We start from the raw sequence: 8046 nt of genomic DNA, 5'->3' as shown, positions 1-8046 counted from the left end.
CAGACCAAAATTAGAGAAAAAGGAGGGCTGCAAGGAAAGCCAACATTTTGGCCCTAACCTTCCAAGGTCAATTAAGACTCAGGACATATGAGAACTTGTACTGTAACGTCATGTATCTCGGTAGTGTCCCAAATTTTCTGATCAAGGAGATTATGGGGCCAAAGAGGAAAGTGATCGATGATGTAGAGTGTGCCTAAGGAGAGTCACATGGGGAGAAAACATTCTCTCAGGCTTTCACAGAGAACACATTAGCCAAGCAATGGCTGTGACTCATCCACATGGCTGACACTGACAAAGGATCTACAATCTGAGATATAGGATCTCGGGATAAATCCTGAGGGGATTTGACTAAACTTATCAGATTCAAAAACTACAACTCTTGCTGCATAGGTCCTGCTTTACTTTGGTCTTAATCGTCCAGCAGAGAAGTATAAAAATGAAATATAAGAAGTAAAGCCATGCTGTTATTTTGAGCTGTAGGGGACTCAGGTCAACAATTTCTGACATTGCCAGTGAAGCAGAAGACCCAATACTATTATGGGCTACTGGACTCTTTTAGAATATTTTGCTGAGTTTACACACCTATAATATTCAAATAACAGAACTTAACAAAAAAGGGGGGATACAGATGAGTGTCCATTTTGTATCTGTGTATTCAAAGTGGTTAGGATAGATATATAGTTACATTCTCTTAATGAATAGAGAGATTTGTTCTAATGGTGTTTGCAAATAGGATATCATGTCTGCATCTTGTATAGCAACTAACCACTAGGAAGAATGTATGCAATGTGTTAATTATTGAAACTGTCCTACCAATTTGGTTTGAAACTATCTCATTGCTTTTTGTTTCTCAATAAAATTGTGGGAAAAAATTCCCTCCAACAACTGCTTTCATCACATCCCATAAATTCCAGTAAGTTGTGCTTGAATTTTCATTGAATTGTAGATATTGTTCAATTTCTTGTTTACTTTCATCTGTGACCTGTTGGTTGCTGAATAGGGTGTTTTTTAACTTCCAAGTATTTATGGGACTTTTGTGGTTGCTTTTGTCATTTATTTCTAGTTTCATTGCACTGTGGTTAGATAATATGCATGGGATAATTTCTGTTTTGTTGCATATTCTTAAGGATGACCTATGGACTAGTATGCAATCTATTTTAGAAAATGATCCACGTGCAGCTAAAGGAAATGGTATTCAGCTGTGGCTGGGTGGAACACTGTGTGTAGTCCTCTAAGTCCATTTGTTCCAAGCTCAGGTTCAGTTCTGCTGCTTCTTTGCTAATTTTTTGTGTGCTTAACCCATCTTTTTGGGATAAAGGGGTGTTAAGTTCTCCTGTGAAGATTGTGGTATTGGATATTAGATTTTTCATGTCCATTAAGATTTATCTTATATAGTTGGGTGTTCCTTTGTTTGGTGCGTATATATTTAAGTGTGTTACCTCTTCCTCTTAAAGTTTTCTCCTAACCATAGTGGTGTTCTTTATTTTGTTTGTTCATTCTTGGTTTGAAGTTAAGACTGTCTGAGAACAAGATTGCTACACCTGCTTTTTTCTGGGGTGCTGGCTCATGTAGTACTGTTTTCCATCTTTTGACTTTCAGTCTATGAATTTCTTTTGACTTAAGTGTGTTTCTTTTATATGGCGTGTTGTTGGATTTTGTTTCCTAATGCACTGTGCTGGTCTATTTCTTTTAATTGGTGAATTAAGTCCATTTACATTGATGGTTATAATTGAGATGTATTGAGTTATGATTGACATGTTATTTACCTGCCTTTGTTCACTCCTTTTTCTCCTGTTTAATTGTTTGCCCTATTTAGCAGGATCCTTCTCTTCTTGTTCATGGAGTTCTGATCATTTTGTTTCCTCTCTAGAACATCTTTTAGTCATCCGTCTAGGGTTGGCTTTGTCATCATTAAATTTTTTAGTTGCTCTTTGTCATGGAAGTATTTCACTTCTCCATCAAACTTTAAAGAGAATTTTGGAGGGTATAGTAGTCTGGGCTGGAATTTGTTTTCCTAGAGGACTTGAAGTACTCTGTTCCATGCTCTTCTTGACTTAATGATTTGTGAAGAGAAGTCTGCCATTATTCTGATTTACTTTTCTTTAAATGTGATCTGTTTCTTTTTCTCTAGCAGGTTTCAGTATATTTTTCTTGTGCTGGATTTCTGGGATTTTTACTATTGTATGTCTCAGTGTGTTTTTAAATGAGTTGATGTTCTTTGGAGTTCTGTATGCTTCAGTTAACTGAATGTCAGATTGTTTCCTCATATTTGGTGACTTTTCTGCTATTACTTCTGGTCATATGCTTTTTATATGATTTATATTGCCTCCTTCCTTCTCATTGATGGCTATTAGTCTCATGTTGTTTATCCTTGCATCATCTTGCAGATGATAAATTATTTTTTTCCTGCATCTTAGTTCTTTTTAAGAGATGTTTTCTTACCTTTCCACTAGCTGTGATGTCATCTTTAACATCTGAAACTCCATCTTCACCTTTACTCAAATGGTTTTGCACCCTTGTGATTGAGATTTTAAATTCCTCTGTATCTCTTTGACTGTGCTTCATGCGATCTATTTCCTTCCTATATTGCTCATTCCAGGATTCCATCACTTTTGTAATCTCCTCCATTTTTTTATCAGTGTCTTCTTGAGAAGCAGTTATTAATTCTTACTTCAGAGATTAATTTCTGATCTGATTTCTTCTATATGTTTCTGCATTTGATTCTTTACTTCAGACACTATTTATTCAGAGATTTCTTTTTTTATTTCAGTGATTATTTCTGATCTGTGTTCCTCTATACCTTTCTGTAGCTGTTTCTTTACTTCAGACCCTATTAATTCAGACATTTCAGCTGTGTGATTCCCAATTTCTTCTATGCCAGTGTCTTCTTCACTTGTTCTGGGTGAGCTCAGGGCCTGAGATTGCATTTTGCTCCTTGTGTTTGTCATTTTGTATAGCACTGTCCTCTGACTTTGGTGCAGCACTTTGGTGCAGTTATAATCTTAGCACCTATTGAAATTCGGTTGTAGATCTGTGAAGTTTGAATTCCTCCAGTTGTGCCTCGCTTGTGTCTGGCTGTGGTGCTCACTCATGTGTCTGACCCAGGCTGGGTCCAGAGAGGTTCAGGGGTCCCAAGAGCATGGCAGAAGTTCTCATGTGCCAGGCTTGGACTGGGTCTGGAGGGGTGCAGGGGTCCAGAAACCACAGTGGAAGTTCTCACGTGTGTCTGAGTCTGTAGGGGAAAAGATGATTGATCTCTTAATGTAAACCAGGTTATATATCTACATGTCCCCTGCTCAAGCTCCTAGGCTCATAGATGGTTCTTCTGAGAGGTGACTAAGTCATGGATGTGTGATGCCCTTCACTGGATTGGTCTTCTGATAGATTTACAGCTGGGGTTAGGTCAGGATTGGTCCAAAGAGTTGGGTCACTGGGGCTTAGACTGGAAGTACATTTCCTTCCTATTCCCTTGAGCCCTGTCTGCTCCCTACCTCCTGGACCACAAATACTTTCTCTCTACCATGTCCCTCTGCCATGCTACCCTGCCTTGAACCCAGCAAACTATGAAGTGAAACCACTACAAACTGAGCCAAAATAATAAAACTTCCTCCTTGAAGTTGTGGGTGTTTGGGATTGTATCTCAATGAGAATGCAACTAAGAGATAGGTCCACACCCAAGGCAGGAGAGATTTTCAAGAATGTTTCCCTCTTCCTGATATCATTAGGCTAGAGTCTATGGCATCCAAGGAAGCTTGTTCTTGAACTAGAATAATGTGGTCAGTTCTAAAAAGAAAGGAGAACTCTGTGTAATCTTAAAAAATCATTATGCTCAGATCTAACAAATCATAACAAATGTATTACATAGTCAAGTCTTTGTTTCTTTAACAGGGAAAACATCCTTTTATGTATTTAGTACAGAGTCTACAGAATCTCTCTATGCAGATCAGACTCATAGTGATCCTCCTGTTTTCAGCCTCCCACACACTGGGTTTACAGGTGGGCACCACCACACCCAGACTCAATAGCTATCTCAGCACACCCCTGTGGCAGGGCTGGTTCAGCACACTGGGGATTAAATCCTGGTTCTTGCATCTGCCTAAGCAGGCACTTTAATCTGTAGAGCTATCGGGCTGGCCCAAACATACTATTTTGGACATCCTTCTGTTGTCCCTCAGGCCTGCGGATGTCCAAATAACTACCTAAAATTTTTCTTACTTTCTTATCTTTCTCTCCCCTTATATGTCATGTGTTACACATTTTCCTTTCTATTTTTTATAATGGATATATCATGTTTTGTGCTACTAATCTTTAACATTTTATTGTATCATACACTATCTTTGCCCGTTTTAGTTCTATGATAATTGGTGCTGTGGTTATGGATTTTTATTTAATTTTTGCTGCATTTATAGATTTGGAATATTTATAAATTGGGGGCATATTGTTGTCATCTTCCCTTTGAGACATTCTGGGGAGCAAACCAGGCTTGCAAGCATACTATGAGGGCACTGCACTCCCTAGTTAACTCTCCAGTCCAACTGGGGAAGACCAACCTTGCTTCAGTTACAACCTGCTTCCACGTAATCTTCAGCAGAAACTTCAACCTTAAAAATAAGAATTATATCTGAAAACTTAGGTTGTTAACCCTCTAGTATCGATATGTTAAACTTTAAGTCCTTACAGAATATGACAAAAAAAATTTAAAAATTAAAATATATTTTAAAAATAGGAACAAAGAATTATATATGTTTACACGTAAGTCCAGAAATTTAACCATATACAACATTGTAGCAGGACATTCCCACAATACTCCTTTTTCTGTCTCCTGCCTTCATTCACCACCTTCTTCCTTTTTAAACAGTCATCTACCTGAGATACAGAATGGCAGCAACCAGCATATCCTGACAAGCAGCACATATTCAGAAGACCAGAGTGACAGGCACTCCAAGCATGAACCTACTATTACAAATTGATGATGTAGAGTGTGCCTAAGGAGAGTCACATGGAGAGAACATATTCCCTCAGGTTTTCACAGAGAGCAAACTGGCCAAGCAATGGCCGTGACTCATCCACAAGGCTGACATTGACAAAGGATATATAATTTGAGGTACAAGATCTTAGAATAAATCCTGAGGGGATTTGACTGACCTTATCAGATCCAAAAGCTACAATTCGTGTTACATAAGTCTTGCTTTATCTTGATCTTAACCATCCAGCAGAAAAGCATAAAAACAAAGTACAAGGACTAAAGCCATGTTGCTATATTGAGCTGTAGGGGACTCAGGTCAACAATTTCTGACATTGACAGTCTAGTGGAAGACCCAATACTATTACAGACTACTGGACTATTTTGGAATATTTTGCTGAGTTAACACACCTATATTTAAGTGATGGAACTAAAAAAAAAGGGGGGGATATAGATGAATAACCATTTTGTATCTGTGTATTCAAAATGGTTAGGGTAGAAATATAGTTACATTCTCTTAATTCAAGGAATATAGGGATTTGTTCTAATAGTGTTTGTAAATAGGATATCATGTCTGCATCTTGTACAACAAATAACCCCTAGGAAGGCAGTATGCAATGTGTTAATTTTTGAAACTGTCCTACTAATTTGATTTGAAACTGTCTCATTGCTATTTATTTCTCAATAAAATTATGGAAAAAAATAAGAATGATAATGACAGCCAACAAACTGACTCCAATGGGCACATCCAAAGGGAAACTGAAGTCTTGCTTTTCACATGTACTTCCAAGCAACAACAGGGAGAAATAACACTTTAGTAGATAACAACACACCTACATAGGACTCCAGCAAAGAGTAGATCCATCACCTTTCAAATATACTTTGCTGACAAAAATCAGAAAGGACCCTTAGAAGGCCCATCCCTACATACTCTGCTGTCTCAAGCACACCTGACTCACCTACCAGATGGAGCCCATTCTTGCAAGATTTACAGAGAAAGAAAGCACTTGAGCTCTGACATAGTATGTCAGCAACACACACACCCTCAGCATGCCTGTAGGCCTAATTTGCTCCCCAGAACTTTGGGAAAATAACAACAGTGGCAGTCCCCACATGTGGACAAACCCAAACTAGCCATACATCAAAAACGCATGGCTGTGAGACATAAGGATGGAAAAAGCAAAGATAAAAAACACGCTAAAAAATCTAAGAAACTAAAGGGAAAACACATACTGAGACTTACAACTAAACTCAAAAGTACACAGCACTTAACATCTAGGAAAACCTGTTCCCTAAGAAGATCCAAAGGCTAAGAAACCATCCCAATAAATGCTCAAGTATCAACATAGATACTTAAGAAATATGAAAAAACAAGGCAACAGGTCTTCTTCAAAAATTAACATTTCCGGGGCAGGGGAGATGGCTCAGTGGAATAAACGCTTCCCTGGCAAGCACAAGAGCCTGAGTCCAATCCCTGTTTCCGCACAAAAATAAATAAATAAATAACATTTCCAGCTTTTCCGCCCGCTCCCCCCTCCCCCCGAGCGCCACTCTGGCTGCACCGCGCTCGCTCTGAGCTCCGGGCTCCTGCTAAGCTTGGGAGGCCGCCACCTCCCTCAGCCACCATCATGATTATCTACCGGGACCTCATCAGCCACAATGAGATGTTCTCCGACATTTACAAGATCCGGGAGATCGCGGACGGGCTGTGCCTGGAGGTGGAGGGCAAGATGGTCAGTAGAACAGAGGGTGCCATTGACGACGCGCTCATTGGTGGCAATGCCTCCGCTGAAGGCCCAGAGGGCGAAGGCACCGAAAGCACAGTAGTGAATGGTGTAGATATTGTAATGAACCATCACTTGCAGGAAACCAGCTTCACAAAAGAGGCCTACAAGAAATACATCAAAGATTATATGAAATCAATCAAAGGCAAACTTGAAGAACAAAGACCAGAAAGAGTAAAACCGTTTATGACGGGGGCTGCAGAGCAAATCAAGCACATCCTTGCTAATTTCAAAAACTATCAGTTCTTTATTGGTGCAAACATGAATCCAGATGGCATGGTTGCTCTCCTGGACTACCGTGAGGATGGTGTGACCCCATTTATGATTTTCTTTAAGGATGGTTTAGAAATGGAAAAATGTTAATGGATTTGATGGTAACCTTGGATCTATCACTTGTCATAACTGGCTGCTGCTTGTCATCTACACAACACCAGGATTTTAGACAAATGGGACTGATGTCATCTTGAACGCTTCGTTTATTTTGACCGTGATTTATTTGGAGTGGAGGCATTGTTTTTTAGGGAAAAAACACGTCATGTAGGTTGTCTAAAAATAAAGTGCATTTAAACTCATTTGAGAAAATGCCTCTTAGTTTAATACATATCTAAACTAAGTCCATTGGTAGTGTTCATGGAAAAGATAGAACCTGGTCAGAGACCACTGCTAAAAGCATAAGACTGCCTGCAAATAACTTCTGCAGTGGAACTACTTCTGAGACTGGAATATAAAACAAGAATCAAAGTTTTAATTCTAAGTTGCAGAGAAGGGAAAGAGACTATGTTCATAGCAGTGCCAACATTTGAAGTGGAGCCTTACATATTTCATCACCTACAATGGAAGTAGTTAACCCTGGAAGAGATTACCAAAAGAATAAAAAGACTTAACTCAGTTGAAAGCAAAAAAAAAAAAAAAAAAAAAAACATTTCCACAGTAACTGACCCCAGTGACACTAACATAGGTGGAATGCCAGATGTTTTAATAAATTTCTTGTCACTGGGGCACAATACCCAACACCACAACTCTAAGGAAGAGAGATATATTTTGGTTCACAGTATAAAGCAATTCAGTCTCTAGTCAGATCTAAAGCAGGGCAGTGTAGCAGAGAGGCAAGGAAGAGGAGGATTCCTCTTAGAATGGCAGGAGGGAAGCAGAGAAAAGGATAAGGGTGGAGGGCAAGAGGTAGACTCTTCCAGGCCATCCCAGTGAACTACTTCATCCAACGAGTTTCAATCTCCCACTTCACAATTTAGCTATAAACTCACTACTAAGTATCACACTCATGTGAGCTAATCATTTGCC

The 8046-nt window shown here is 39.2% G+C and overlaps 1 pseudogene across 1 annotated transcript; it reads left to right on the top strand.

Annotated features, from left to right (window-relative positions):
- The first annotated feature begins 6494 nt into the window (after nucleotides 1-6494).
- On the top strand, nucleotides 6495-7319 carry LOC101588870 (annotated as a pseudogene). Its single transcript, XR_001116953.1, has one exon. The product of XR_001116953.1 is annotated as a translationally-controlled tumor protein pseudogene (transcript).
- The last annotated feature ends 727 nt before the right edge of the window (nucleotides 7320-8046 follow it).

The sequence above is a fragment of the Octodon degus genome, unplaced genomic scaffold, assembly GCF_000260255.1.
Source record: "Octodon degus isolate 3935 unplaced genomic scaffold, OctDeg1.0 scaffold00296, whole genome shotgun sequence".
Lineage (NCBI taxonomy): Eukaryota > Metazoa > Chordata > Mammalia > Rodentia > Octodontidae > Octodon > Octodon degus.
Note: the sequence above shows the minus strand (reverse complement) of the source record. Positions and strands in the feature narration are given on the sequence as shown.